General features: G+C 31.9%; 1 protein-coding gene across 3 annotated transcripts in view; it reads right to left on the minus strand.

The window, feature by feature from the left end:
• LOC107440417 (uncharacterized) overlaps positions 1 to 15,706 on the minus strand; it is a 789,850-nt gene that overhangs the window by 507,837 nt on the left and 266,307 nt on the right. Inside the window, exon 1 of one of the 3 annotated variants that reach the window (XM_087157953.1) lies at positions 1,198 to 1,751. The exons of the other annotated variants lie outside the window; for them this stretch is intronic. The gene's annotated coding sequence lies outside the window, so the exon portion shown is untranslated. Of the gene's footprint in view, positions 1 to 1,197; positions 1,752 to 15,706 lie in introns of those variants that run through there. 3 annotated transcript variants of the gene reach the window in all.

A 15,706-nucleotide genomic window follows, 5' to 3' on the forward strand; every position in this document is an offset into this window, starting at 1 on the left:
GGATTTGAAGAATCATTAGTATTAAAATAGCATTTCTAAATGAAACATGAATGTATTTAAGAAATACTACTCAAAAGTGTTGTATATATTGAGTTTTGCATACTTTTAGTATATTTCAAAATGAAACTAAATGTATTAATCTTTAAGCTAATGCAGAAAAAATATTGTCTACAATACGTAGGATTGTTGATAAGAAAAAAAAAATTCCACATTTATAATTTGATTATTTAACAGAAACTTCTAGAACAAGTTTTTAGTGTCTTCACTGCACGGCATTTTCATGCAATGTGACGTGGAATGTATATCTGAAATGCTGACTTAGAATAGAGAAAATTGATATTAAATTTGAAATAGGTTTTGCTTCACAGAATTTTTACTCTTTCCCTTCTTTGCAAAATATAAGCTGAATTCATTAATAGAATAACTGATTGCGAAACTAGCACTTGTAATTTGTATTTCATATGCTTTAAATTCCATTATCTTCTCACAACAGATTTATTCAAATTGAATCGCAGTTTTAAAAACATTAAATTTTAACTTTTATGTATACATGTACTTCACAGGTAATTTTTACACTTTTCTGAAAAAGTGAAATATACTTTAACGAAATATTGAAACTTTTGTATATGCCATCATTTTAGTTACACTGTATTTCTCGAAAACCATGTTATGTAAAAAAATATATTTATTCCCTTAGCATAATTTACCTAATGTTAATTTGAATTCCCATGTCGAAGAGTTTCTTCTCAAAACCTTGTTAAGCCGAATATTTTTCAAAATAGAAATGTTTTTTTTTTTGGAAAAATCACAATTTAAGTTTATTGTAAACAATTCTTTTCTATGCAATGCATAATTATTTTTGTCTTGCTTTCAAAAGTAAAAGCATCGTTATTGTATTTAGACTTTTATATATCACTAAAAACATAATTATTAGTAGTTATTCTCGCGTTTCATGACTAATTTTTCGAGTAATATTTTAGAATATATTTTTCTAATTTTTAAAACATATTGAAATCTTTCTGTCCCGAAAGATCGTTATCTTGAAATTTTTTTGCGTGCCTTCAACTTTGAGATATCAAGAGTATACTGTGTAAGAAAACTAGATTTTTTGTTTTGTTACTTAGTTTTAACATATACAATTAAATTACTGTTTTACTGAATACAATTGAAACTTTAACAAGTCAAAAAAACACATACCTTAGAAAATTTGTGATCATTAGTAGGAACACCAAAGTCTTCATATCTTTTGTTAATTTCCGAATGGCATCTTATCGCAGGATCAAATTTGACATACAAGAAAACAATTACCTCACTAACATCAAAAACATCAGAAAACTGGTGCAGTTCTATCTGTCCATCAGATATTTATGTTAGGATGAATGTCAAATCGACCGCAATTAATTTTCACATAATAGCCTACAATTGCGTGAGCTTGTCACAAGTAAATTAACTTCTAGACCGCGAAGACAAAATCAGTTTTACTTTATTTACGATGCACTAGAGCTCCGTAATGGGCGACAGTCTAGAGAACATCCCTGAGGATGATCAGACGACATCATAATTTTGATAATTTGGAAAGGGGTGTTTCCTCTTCCCTACGAACTGAGCATGTTATCGAACACTTAGTGATAAAACATTTCAACGAGAACCGTAGACCCACGGTCCTTTCGCAAGATGATCAATGCGGTTTCCCACCAACTTACTAACCACAGCCAGTTATGCTTCAGTTTGGTGTTCTACTGGTACTGGAAACCGTGTCTTTCGATCACTGTTTGAATACAGTCTCTTGAAAGTTGAAGTTTAATTACGTCGCACTAGAGCTATCGGCGACGGTCTGAGAGACATACCTGAGGATGATCCGAAAAAATGCCATTACAATTTTGGTCCTCTGGTACCCCCGCTTCGGTAGCCCGACGATCTACGAGCGAAGTCGAGCACTTTAAAGTGGAACAGTTTAACGAGGAGCAGTACTGCACATCCTCGGTCCCTTCGTAGAGTGATTCAAGTGATCACCGACCCGCACACTGATCGCAGTCAGTGATGCTTGACTTTGGTGTTTTGCTGGGAACCGTGTCTTAACGATCAGTCTACTGCGGGACCAATCTGTTGAAAGATATTACAATGATGGAATGGTCCCGCAGTGGACTAATCGTTAAGACACGGTTCCCAGCCGATCACTGAAGTCAAGCATCACTGTCTGCGGTCAGTGTGCGGGTGGGTGACCACTTGGATCAGTCTGCGTAGGGACCGAGGGTGTGCGGTATTGGTCCTCGTTAAACTGTTCTGCCGTAAAGTGCTCGACTTCGCGTGCAGGTCGTCGGGCTACCAAAGCGGAGGTGCCATCCCCTCTGCAGAGGACCAAAATTGTGATGGCATGTCTTCGGATCATCCTCAGGGATGTTTCCCAGACCGTCGCCAATAGCCCATTGTGCAGCTCTAGTGCGACGTAAATTAACAACCAACCAACCAACAATGATGGAATGAAATAGATATCAAGGGCCTATGCAGGAATCGAACCAGCTGTTTCTATGCTTCGTAGCACCAAGCAGAACGACAATCAACCCCTTTTTTACTAGTAGTGCGGTGATATTTTTCAAATATTCCAATGGATTCCGAGTAATTATTTGGTACTCAAGGTGTCAGGTTTCATTCCCAGAAGTCCTGAAGAGCTCGCGCATTTACTTGAACCATGTAGTCGAAACTCCGATACAAACATGCAAGGAAGTCCCTAAAAACAATTACTATAAAGAATTGCTTTATTTTCAGTAGTAATACTTTATTTAAGTGCCGACCGGTCTGTGTAGGGGGCAGGGAACTGTCCTTGCATCAGAAAGATTCTGGGTTTGAATCCCGGGCAAGGCATGGATGTTCTTTCCTTCTCTGTTCCATCCGTCCTCACTGCGGGAGCGACGTTGGCCCACCTAATTTGGTGCCCTTGAAAGAGAGGCACACAAAATCGCCCTGTAAATGCCTGATTTGACGGATGTTAACACAGGTGGGCATTGGGAGAAAAAAACTTTGTTTAAGTTTAAGTCGCACGAAAGCTGTGAAATGGGGCATTGGTTACGTTCTGGGAAACATTCCTCAAGATGATTCGAGGACATGCCATCACAGTTTTGATCTTCTGCAGAGAGTATGGCTCCTTCCCTTTGGTTACACGACAACCAGCCCGAGCATTCTACCGCTTTATGGTAAAACATTTAAATGAGGACATACCGCGCTTTCTCTCGCAGGTTGATCAAAGTGGTCACCCACCCGCTCACTGACCACTCACTGCCAGAGATGTTTGACTTCAATGATTTACTGAGAGACGTATCTTACAATCAGTCCACTGTGGGACCCTATTTTTGCAAGTTTTTCACCTATGACGGTTTAGCAATAGACTGATCGTAGTCAAGCACCACTGTTAGCGGTCAGTGTGCGGGTGGGCGACCACTTGGATTAGTACGGGTAGGGGTGTGCGGTATTGGTACTCGTTAAACTGTTCTACCGTGAAGTTCTCGACTACGTGTGCAGGTCTTCGGGCTACCGAAGCGGAGGTGCTCTGCAGGGATTCAAAATTGTGATGTCACGTCTGTGGATTATCCTCAGGAGTGTTTCCCAGACCGTCGCCAATAGCCCATTGGGCAGCTCTAGTGCGACGTAAATGATCTATAAAAACAATCATCTATGTCTATGGCAAAACCTAGTTCTTTTTACGCTTAGATTTCCTCATTAATTTAATAATATAATTATTTGTTAGTATATTTATTTAAAAAATTTAGTGAATTAATTTCAGTAATAAGGTGGGTGTATGAACAAAAACTTACTAAGAATAAGTTTCTGGGATATTCTTTTATACACTCTTCTCCCAAACATAAAATTTTTTATAGCAAGCAGGTATAAAAAAAATGTATAAATATAAACAAGTCACGATATAAATAAAGACATAACACTTAGTTGTTCTTTTTTCACTCTCTACAAATGTATTTTCAAACAGACGCAAATGTTTCGTACAATGTTTCCTTGAAAAGTACGAAAAAATGTATCGGAAAAATCTTCAAAAATGTGTAAAGAAAACACTTCCCAAACAAGCCATAAATAACTTTGCACCCAGAAAAATTCCGTCAGTCCGTTATAACTTCTGAGTATTTTAATGTATTTTGCGATAAACCAATATCAAAAGCGGGAAAACTTCAATTTATTTTTCCGAAATCCGTAAATTATAGTCATAAACTCTCGTCGATCACTGAAAAATAAGTCTCCGTTTTAATAGCGTTGCAAAGTTTCTATAAGTCGGAGAAAAATAGCCGCTAAGGAATGAGTTCCTGTTGAGCTATTATTTTGGATTTACGAGAACTTTTCAATTTATTACTTTCCCCTATCTGGGGATGCTTATGGATGCTTTACTGTTTACTTAAACACTCTGTGTTTCCTAAAATGCAAATATTTTCACGGGAACCTGCTTAAAATTCAAGAGAAGAAAATTTCATTATGTGCTGATATTTTATAGGTTGTTATGAGTTCTAGCTATATCACAATGTTACTTTTATGCTACGCGTCCCGAATGTAAGCATATATGAAGCTCTCAGGGCGCAAAATGGTAAGCCACATTTATATTTTGAAAGGTCAAATTTTAACATTGTCCTAAACATTGTATTTATTAATAGAGACTTTAGAATTGTTAAGGTCCCGCAGTGGACTGATCGTAGAGACCTGGTTACCAGTAGAACACCTACTACCTACCTACTACCTTACCTTACCTACCTACCTACCTACCTTAGAAATGCTAAGAAACACTACACGTTTCCAAGTCAGTGCACAAAAATTTTAGCTTACGGATGATTTGAACATGTTTTTAGAGTATTGTCTCTTACCAAATATTGCAAACTGCCCTTTACCGATTTTTCAAAAAAGATTTATTCACTCAATTATTTAATATGCCTTTAAAATGTATATTTTTGCATTTTTATTTTAAAGGTTGGAAATAAATAACAAAAAAGGCGCAAGCTCGAAAATAAATCTGGTTGTATTTTTTGATGATTAGGTTCTTTCCTTATGGTTAAATTAAAGCTTATCAAAGAATCGACTCATGACCTAACCCTATGATCGCCACCAATATACAATTTAAACTTTGACACAGATGAATTAAAATAAGTATACCCATTATAGATCGCATATTAAGTAAACCTTCTTTGACAATTATTTATTACAATATACAAAGAAGGAATTTCATTATTTGGCTACTAAGCAAGAATAGAATCTCAATCGAATTCTCAGTAATCGCCATTAAGAAAAACATAAGGTGAAAATCGAATTTCTCTTAAAAATGGTTAGATAACAATGTATTTAATTGTTATTTTACCATGTCTAAACAAAGCAGTCAAACAACCATAAATAAAATGGTAACCAAACTGGTAATGGTAAACTGGTAAAAATGGTAACTAAGAGAAAAACCACTTAATAACTGCTTTCACCTAATACGGTTAAACAGCCAAAATTTTATAGCACCAACTACAACCACCTCTTACTTCCTTGCAACTGTGTACGTATTATAGCCGAGAAAGCTAATCTGTCTCATAACCATATATGGCAACGTTACTTTTAAAAAGTAACGAGTAAAAGTACAAGTATTTTTAAAAAAAGTAACGAGTAAAAAGTAAAAAGTTCTTATTTTAAAAAGTAACGAGTAAAAAGTACAAGTAAAAGTACAAGTACTAAACAAAAAAGTAACGATTTAAAAGTACATTTCTAGGAAATCGAAAATTCAAAGTAACCTAAAATTTTATTGAATAATATTCTTATGTTCTTTAATATTTTTGCAAAATTTTTGTTATTTATTTAATTATTTTTAATTTTGAAAGTTATGGATATTAATTTATTTTTAAATTTGGAAGAATATTATTATATAATCGTATAATATAATTTTAAAATCAAATATAATTTTAATATCAAACTTTTTATGGATTTGCACGAAAAAGAAATGATCTACTGGTTTTAATTTTTAGTTTATAATTTTTATTTATTTAAATTACCATTGATTTAAAATTGTTTTACTCTCTAGAAACGCGTTTTAAAAGCACAAACATAAACAAAGCAAACACGTTACAGATAGCTTTGTGATCTTTGAGCTAGTAAAAATTAATTGAATGTGCAGTATAAGTTGAAACAGAAGGTATTTAAGCACGAAGTTAGCTGTGAATGCATATATATTGCACATTAATTTCATAAATTAAAAAAAAAACATAAGCATTTTTTTTTTTAAATTTAATTTTTTTTTAAATTTTTTTTTTTTTTTTTAGAAAGCTTACCGAGTTTTAGAAAAAAGTAACGATTTCATTCGATATTTCCGTTACAAATACTTGTACTTTTTCCCTATAAAAGTAACGAAAGTACAAGTAAAAGTACTAAATTTAAAAAGTAACGAAGTACAAGTAAAAGTACGTACTTTTTACTTGTACCGGCGGTACAAGTAACGAAAGTAAAAGTACTGCCATATATGCTCATAACCGACAGAAGTTCGAGTCCTAGTAGCGTTGTCACCACAATACTTCTTCCATTTCCTTCAACTAATGGTGAGTTTTCAATGTCCTGCACTCCCTAATTGGCGTCCCGTACTTTCTAATACCCATTACTTGACGAAAAGCCTATTTTTCTATGTCCAGTTAAATTTAAATTTTATGGTTTTGAAACCGTCCTAGTTGTAAATATGTTTAAAAAAAACCGTATAGTTTAGTATTTACGGTTTTATGACCATATTAGTTGTAAACGGTTTCAAAACTGTAAAGGTAAATTGTGTTCTTTATCGTAAATTTTACGGTTAATCTGATAACAGACTACTGCGGTTATTTTACCGTACATTTAGAATGAAAATAACAGTGAGCAAAGAACTCCAAAATTTCTTAGGCAATCTAGCAGGTTTAGGTGCTTTTAATCCAGACTTCCTCAATTGTGATCTTGAAAACGCTTTTGTTCCTTTCTCACTTAAATATTACTATAAAGAGAATAAAGAAAAAATAACGTAAATAAGCCATGTTTTTCTACGAATATTTGTTGTTTTGCATTATTTATTTAATTTCCATACGCTTTATTTGTTTCTATAAGAAAGTGTTTTGCTTTGTGTTTATAAATCACCTTTTTTTTCATACGAACTTCCGTTGTTTTGCATTATTCATTCAGTTTCTATTTTTGTAGCTTTACTTTAATGTATTATAAAGTATACCTTATCTTCATTTGGAAATACGAGCAATATCGAACACCAGTATGTGGATTTAGAATTATTATCTACACATTATCTACACACCCGTACAGTCGGTACTTAAATTTATTTATACACAAAGCTTTTATAACATATAAATTTTGATTATTATATTTATATAAATAAGAAAGATTAATAAAGCGTGTTTTTTTCTTGCATTATTCATACTATATTTCGTTGTTTTACTTTATTTATTTGATGTCCATATCTGTAGCTTTATTTATTCCTAAGAACGTTTTTTGCTTCATTTGTGTTTATAAAAAACGTTTTTTATTGGATTTATTTTTCATACGAATTTTTGTTGTTTTGCATCATTCACTCAATTTCTATTTTTGTAGCTTTATTCTTAAGCAGCATAAAGTATACCTTATCTTCATTTGAAAATACTATTAATAATCGAGCACTAATGCGTAGATATGTATTACTTTATATAGAGTAAGCATTTTGGAAAGTATTACACAATGACAAATGATTCCTGAGTTACTTTTTCTAATGTTTCAGCTGAAAATATGACGCATCGTTTCAAAAAGCCTTCCTAACCAATCCTACTTCTAGTCAATTAATAAAAAAATAAGTTATTACAGTACCCTAGCCGAAGCGTGGGGAGTGAAGCTCTACTATATATCAATTTGATGTAACGCGAAGTACTAATCTTATAGAAAGAAACATGGCTTCCTTAAATTTTTAGAGCTTCAGATTTGAGGTTTGGAAAAAATTAATCTTAAGAGAGAAAGTTGAATGAGTTCAATTCTGGAAATAAAAATCTGTTATATAGCTACTTCAGAGAGTCTCTTAAGAGATTTTGCTTTATTCAATTATCATCGAAAATATAAAAAAAGATCCATTTTTCCTGGATTATAGTATTAAATGCTCGATATTATTTTGTATGAATAGTTATAAAAATTTTGCAATCTGACTAATTAATTTTGAAAATATAAGGTTAAAATTATAATATTAACAGGACCTGCGCTAAGCATTCCACACCCAGCCAACTGTGATAAAATCGTAAATTTGGCGAATAAAATTGTGTTTTGGCGAAATAATTTTTCTACTGTAAAGAAATTAAAATTACGTCAAAAGGAATATTTCTAAATAAATCAATATTTTTTATTCGATTACAATAATTTCCGGTGCATGCGTCTCTTAACCAATTAGAATTGGGCCTAAATAATATCAGCCTGAAACAAATTGCAGCAAAATAGTTTTCTATGGGAAAAAAATTAATCACAAAAAAGTTTTAAGATTTGCCTTTGGCGAAGACTTTCGAAAATTGGAGAATATTTTTGATATTTGACTAGTTCACTAGCTAATAATTTGAAATCCTTAGTGTAGGAGCTATATTTAAGTAAAAATGAATTACACTAAGTAGAATTAGAAACCATTAATTGAAAACATACTAAAACAGATCTTTCAAAACAAGAATATTGATATTTTAATAAAAATTGTAGCAAAATCTTATTTTAATCTTAAGACTACACAAATATGTTTCACTTGATGGCTATGAATCTGCTTTTAAAGTTCAATTAAGAATCATAAATATAAAAATAAATTTCACTCGCAATTTACAAATAGGCAATTAAATTTCTAGTTGCGAATTATAAATTTGCAAAAAGCATTAACTTGTTAAAAGATAGAATTGAATTTTAATTAGGAATTATAAAAATGCGTAATATTTAATTAGTTTGAAAAATTTAATTTCCCAATCTTACTAAAATGTTCAAAATAATTAATCAAGGTCTTAATATTATTGAACGTTGCTTTTTCGAATGTTAAAAAATAAAGCCCCTTCGTTAATAAAAATTAAATTAACTATTTAAGTTACGGTATATATTTTCTGATCTAGGGAAAAACGAGGTAATAAATCTTCATGAAAGCAGTGTTCATTTAAGTCTTTAAAGCTCTATCATGATTAAAATAAAAGTTTCTTTTAGAAAAAAAAACGCAAGTAGTGAAATTATGATTTTTATCGTAATAATACTCACATTAACATTCAATTTGACTTACAATAAAGTTGTACCAGTAAGTCTTCATATAAGTCTTACAGAGCTTTTTCATACTTAGACCGTTATGTGTGTTTACTAATTTATATCAATAATATAATTTTATCTAATAACTAGGGGGCTAAGCCCCCTGTTCCCTGTTGCTCACTAACCCTGATGATTGCTGTTTCATAGCAATAAAATTATTCAACTAAAAATATCCTTATACAATATAAAGAAGAGAGTGAAATGATAACAAATAGCCAATCACAGAGCACTTGCAGTTAGTAACGCACAAAACAGCCAATTACAAATTGAGAAAGCATGAGTGTGAAAAGGTAATAAGTTTTAATAATGCTTCTTGCTAAAATGTTACAACTAAACTTACCATCTAAAGCTGAGTGGATCCAGTTTTTCCTCATTCATTTCCATATTGTTTTGGTTGTCATCAGCATAAAATGAACAAAAGTCATATAGGTTTTGTTTTCCTTTAAATAATTTTGTATCTCTAATTTAAAGTTATTTTCCAGTACTACTATTATCAGCGAAAATATTAAATTATGGTTGTGAACTCAAATTTTTTTGAACAATATTAGAATATAAATGTTATTTAAAAAAATAATTACTTCCAAAAATCACTTCTGTTCTCCAAGAGATCTAATTGTTTATAATACTAACAGATAGTACTATTTGGACGTGGGAAGTAGAAGCACAAGCGTAAGCAAACATAATTCCTTTTAGTATATGTATGTTAAGTGAATAATTTTAACTGTTTTCTGCCGAGAAAAGACAATTATTGCGAAGCAATCGTTGGGGTTGGTGAGCGGCAGAGAGAAGGGGCTTAGCCCCCTAGAAATTTGAATAGCTTTATCTCAATTTGAATAGCTCTATCTTAAAATGTAACGTAGAATTACATTATTCTAATAATAATAACAATAAAAACAATCCTTCTAAATCAAAAACCACAACTCCAGCAAAATCAAAAACGTAATAATAACAGCAAATGTATTTTTAACCATTAAATTAAGGCCTGTTTACACGGTTCAAGTTCTTGAATCCGAGAAGTTGGAGTGATTTCTCCGTCCAAGAAATTGGATGATTCGTCGACATTATCCAAGTTCTTGAATGTCACTGATGGATCGAAAGAAAAACTTGCGCATGCGCATTGTTCATATTCAACATTATAAAATAATACTTACATATGTTTAAAATTACTAAATAAATTCAAATAAAATTGCAATAACACAAATAAACCGCCACAGATCAATTTATTTGGACTAAAACATATGAAAACAGACAACAAAATGACATAATCTGTTGCCTGCTTGTTGACGTCACAAAACCTAAGACGCTGATTGGTTAAGGGAGAAAAAACTTGGATGGAAAGTAGAACATGCTCTACTATCGTCCAAGAACTTAGACCAAGTACTTGGATGATCGTTTACACGATCCAAGCTCAAAGCAAAACAAGTTTCCATCAATTTTCGTCCAAGAACTTGGATCGTCTAAACAGGCCTTTAGGGAGAATAAAAATATTTATAGGAAAACAATAACTTCGACTTATATCAGTTTTATACTGAGGACAACAAAACCAATATGAACATTAATATGGGAAAACTGGATCTTACCACGTGATTTTCCAGCTAATAAAAATGTATCGAAAACAATGGAAAACTGCGACACCATCATAACATTTTTATATATAGTAAGATACTAGCACAGAATTAAAATTGATAAAGTGACTACGGATAAACTCTTGAAAATTATCATGCTGACAGAATTTCGATTGGGCAGGTTATCGCATTGAATGAATCTCTAGTAGGAAACTTATAGCGTTTATAGCATCTGGAGTGTACAACTGACAGAATTTCGAGTGTGCAAATTATCGCATTAGATGAATTTCTAGTAGGCAACTTATAGTGTTTATAGCATCTGAAGTGTACAACTTATCGAACTGACACAAATTCGAATGGACAAATTATCACATTAACAAATTTTAAATGAACAAATTATCTTCCTTAATTGAGTCTTGAGAACAAGAATTAAAGCATGCATCTAGAGTTGATAAATTATCACGCTAACAGAAACTAGAATGGACACGTTATCACTTTGAAAGTATTGAAGTAGGCAAATTATCACAGTCGACAAATTATCACTATGTATGAATCACTAATATACAAATTATCGCGTTTACAGAATTTTGAGTAGATGTTAACGCACAGACGGAAATCTCGAGTGGACAAATTATCCGGCATCTAAATAAATTATCTTTTTATACGAATCTCGACTATATAAATTATTAAGCTGACAAAAACCGCAAAATTCCATTTGATCAAGTAGTCAAAGAAAACTAAAATTAAAAAATATATGCTCTGGTAAATTTTTGTGAACCTGCATGCAAAATTCTCAATATGTTATTCATTTTTTTCTCTAAACCTAAAGTCTACGAAATCTTCTTTAAGTCTGAAAAAGCTAAAGTAACAAAATATGCTTCTGTATAACTTCCATCGATACACTAACATCATTTAGTTCTAAGATATAATTAATGTCTCTTTTCAATTTATCCAATTCGACTAATAAAGCTAAAATAAAATTTAAAAAAATACACCTGCACCTATTTTTTTTTCTTATTTTGAGTAATTCAAGCAAGTATACAAAGAAAACTAAGATAAAAAATTTATATATGCTGGCAAATTTTTGTGTACCTGCATGCGATATTCTGAGCATGTCATCCATTTTTTTCTCTAAACCTAAAGTCTAAGAAATCTTCTTTAAGTCTAAGAAAGCTAAAGTAACAAATATATGCTTCTGCATCGATACGCCAGCATCATTTAGTTCTAAGATATAATGGCAACTTTTCTGCAGAACAACTATCCTATAAATATTCCCTAGGAAAACAATTCTGCTGTCTTGCCTGCCTTCTCCAGGAAATTCCAAGGAAATAAGAACAATATGTGGTTTCTTGGGTTACATGGAGTGGAAAATATAAGTGAAGGTAATGCGGTTCCCTTCCATGAATGAATTAATATTATTAGTCTCGAAACAGATGCTTTTTTATTGATTCGCGCCAACCCTTTTCTCTCTTATATACCCTTTTCTCTAAACCTTTCTCTGCTGCGTCTAAGCTTAAATGAGGTATGGTGGTAGATAGCAAAGACCAACAAAGGATGCATTTAATCATTCTCATAATTTTCACTTTAGCCGCCCGGAATACAAATGAGTTCAGAAGCTACACATAAAAATACTTTAATGCCTGCTATCGTTTATATCCATTACTTTATTATAAGTGGGGAGATTATAATATATATATATATATATATATAAACACAAATAATAAAATAAAATAAAAAAAGAAAACTATTGGTTGAAAAAAACCAAAAGTCTTTCTCAAGACACGTCTTTTGCTATAAGTTAATGCGATATTTCTGAAAAAAAGAGCAATTATCCTAAGATAAAAATAATTATGTGTGTCGATATCGCTAAAAAAAACCAGTTAAAAAAGAGTATGAAATAAAAGAAAGCAGAAGCCAAACTTACCGGCGTGTAGCATATGTATATACACCGAAGAGCCATTACATTATGACCATCCTGCTAATAACCATGTAGTACCACCTTTAGCCCTCAAAACTGCTAGCACCCGCCGTGGCATTGATTCCACAGGGTGCTGATAGGTAGTCTGAGGTATCTGGTACCAAACGCTCACCAACTGGTCCTGCAATTACCTCACATTGTGAGGAGGTAGCGTGGCAGCACGAATTTGGTTTTCAAAGTAGGGCCACAAATGCTCTATTGGATTAAGGTCAGGTGAATTTGGGAGCCAAGACATGACTTGAAAGTCACTGGAATGTTCCTCGACGATTCGATCCTTGTGACTTGGTGCATTATCCTGTTGGTAAACACCATCCCCCGCAGGAAAAACTGTGAATACAGGAATGGGTGAACCTGGTCTGCAACTATGTTCAAGTAGCTTACAGATGTCAGAGATTGTTCCATGAGGATTATGAATCTTAATGTGCCTCATGAAACCATGAAAACCTGGGCGAGCCCATTGCTATAGGTAGAGGGTGGTCATAATGTAATGGGCCTTTGGTGTGTATATATAACCCCGTTATAGTGAACACGGTTTAAAGTGAACTCCCGGATATAGTGAACGAAATGTCCGGTCCCCTGCCTTGCTATACACGCATAATGTTATTTTTTGTGGATATAGTGAACTAAAAAAAGGAGGAAGTTGGGTAATATGAACTTTAAGAAATTAGGAAGAAATTACTAAGTTCCAATCTAAATGGACGCGAATGTTAACCTCTGACATTTAACGTGCATTTGTATTAAGAGAATGTTATTGTCATGTGCATACATACAGTAATTAACTTTGTTCTAATAATTCAAACAAGACTGTGAATGACCAAAATAGGTGGTTGTTGACTTCCACCGGTGAATGTTGATAATCACATAATCGCTTTGGTGAATGTCCGAAATATATACTGGGTCTAGTTATTTGCAACTGCCCGATATAAATTTGCCCGGTATGCCCTACAATATTTTTTTAAGGTCAAGTGCCACTGCCCGGTATACATTTAACACTGATGTTTCTCCAAATCTAACCTCAGCAGATATTAAAATATGGAATAAATTTGATAATATCAACGAATAGATTAATATCAAATCGGATATAACAAATATTTCGGACAATCACCGAAGCGACCATGTGATTGTTGACATTCACCTGTGAAAGTCGACATTTTCTTGATTTAGGTCATTCACTGTAACAAGACTACTTTTACTGCAGAAATGGCAAATGCGATATGTAAACAGCTGCCTGCTGCTGTTTTATTTTCTGAAGCTTATTTTATCAAAGTCAAAACGATGCAACTTCCCTAAGTTAGATTAATTTTTTTCTTAAATAAAAGGCAAATATTGAAAATAAATATACATTCTGAAGTAATATTCTGTTCGTTAATAGTTGCAATAAAACTGTAAGGATCGTAACAAAAAAAGCATTAAAAATTTAATAAATATTTACCTTTTTATTAAGTACATTACGAATTTTGTTTCATGAAATTTCAAAAATCTGAAGGGAATTTAAAATATGCTTAACTATGTTTAGAAGTAGAAAAAATGTGAATAAAAGAATTTTACAATAATGTTAAGTATAAATTAAAGAGTTCAAATTTTAAATTAAACGTTTTATTTATAAAAAAAGAAAAAATCATGAAGTGCATACTACTAAGTATTTATGTGCTCAGGATTACTAATTATTTTATGTGCATATACTTAATCATGTATATTTTTTTGATTTTTAATTAAAAAGAATGTGAATAAAAGAGTTTTACAATAATGTTAAGCATAAATCAAAAACTTCAAATCTGAAACTAAGGTGATACTATACAGCTTTATTCTTTTTATGCGACTGTAACTGGTTTGCACTTGTTTACGTTCGTTTATCAATTGATTAAATTAGACGATATATTATATAAATTCGACAATTGGATAAATTAGACGATATATTACATAAATATAAAATATTTATTTTATTGAGTATTAAAAAGGTATATTATAAAAATTAGATCAAATTATTAAACGTACTGTAGTGTTTTAATAATTGCATATTTTGCTCGAGTTTATAGGCAATACTTTTTTATTTAAACATACATGTAATGGTTTTATATTCAGGAGATATTCTGTATACTTCCTATTTGTATTTATTTTTAACGTATTGCATTACAATGTTAACCAATGGATACACGAACGTAAACAAGTGAAAACCGGTTTCAACTAAAAACAATAAAGCTGTATAGTATCACCTGATAATTAAGATTTTACATAGAATCCTATTATTCGTCAAATAATTTTTTCAAGGGACTGTATGTGTTCAGGATTACTAATTATTTTATGCGTATATAATTAACAATTTATATTTGTTTTCTGATTTTTAACTGTTTTCAACACGCTATTCCTTAATTGTTTGTATGTTCTCAATTAATAAATATTTATAAGGCAACATGAATCATCACTTACCGCAGCTAATTTAGCACTACCATAATCTAAACGCAAGTAATCTATAAAAACAAGTTTTCAGTCAAATTATTTTCAAATAAATCAAGATGACCGCGAAAAAGAAGAGTAAAACGCGTGAGTAACTTCTGTATAAATTTCCAGGAGAAAACAATTTGTTTCCATCCCGAATCGAAATGGGGAAAAAACTGGAAGAAAATGGGACTTCATGGTCCAGAAAATATAAAAGAAAATGCTGCCGGTTACCCTTATGAATGAATTAATACTAATATCCCATTCCAGATGTATTTTATTCATTTTCACCTTTTTCCCTATAGAAATATATAGAGAGAGGGGCCAATAAAGAAAGTACTCTATGCAATACAGAGAAGATGGGAAGTAAGAAGGAAAGAAATGAATGACCTTTCTCAAAACTTTCTTCCTTTGAAAGATGAGTTAGATTAAATAAAGATCACTCATTGGATAAAGGTACTTC

The sequence above is a fragment of the Parasteatoda tepidariorum genome, chromosome 2 (assembly GCF_982258835.1).
Source record: "Parasteatoda tepidariorum strain Cologne lab strain chromosome 2, Ptep-v5.0, whole genome shotgun sequence".
Taxonomy (NCBI): Eukaryota; Metazoa; Arthropoda; class Arachnida; order Araneae; family Theridiidae; genus Parasteatoda; species Parasteatoda tepidariorum.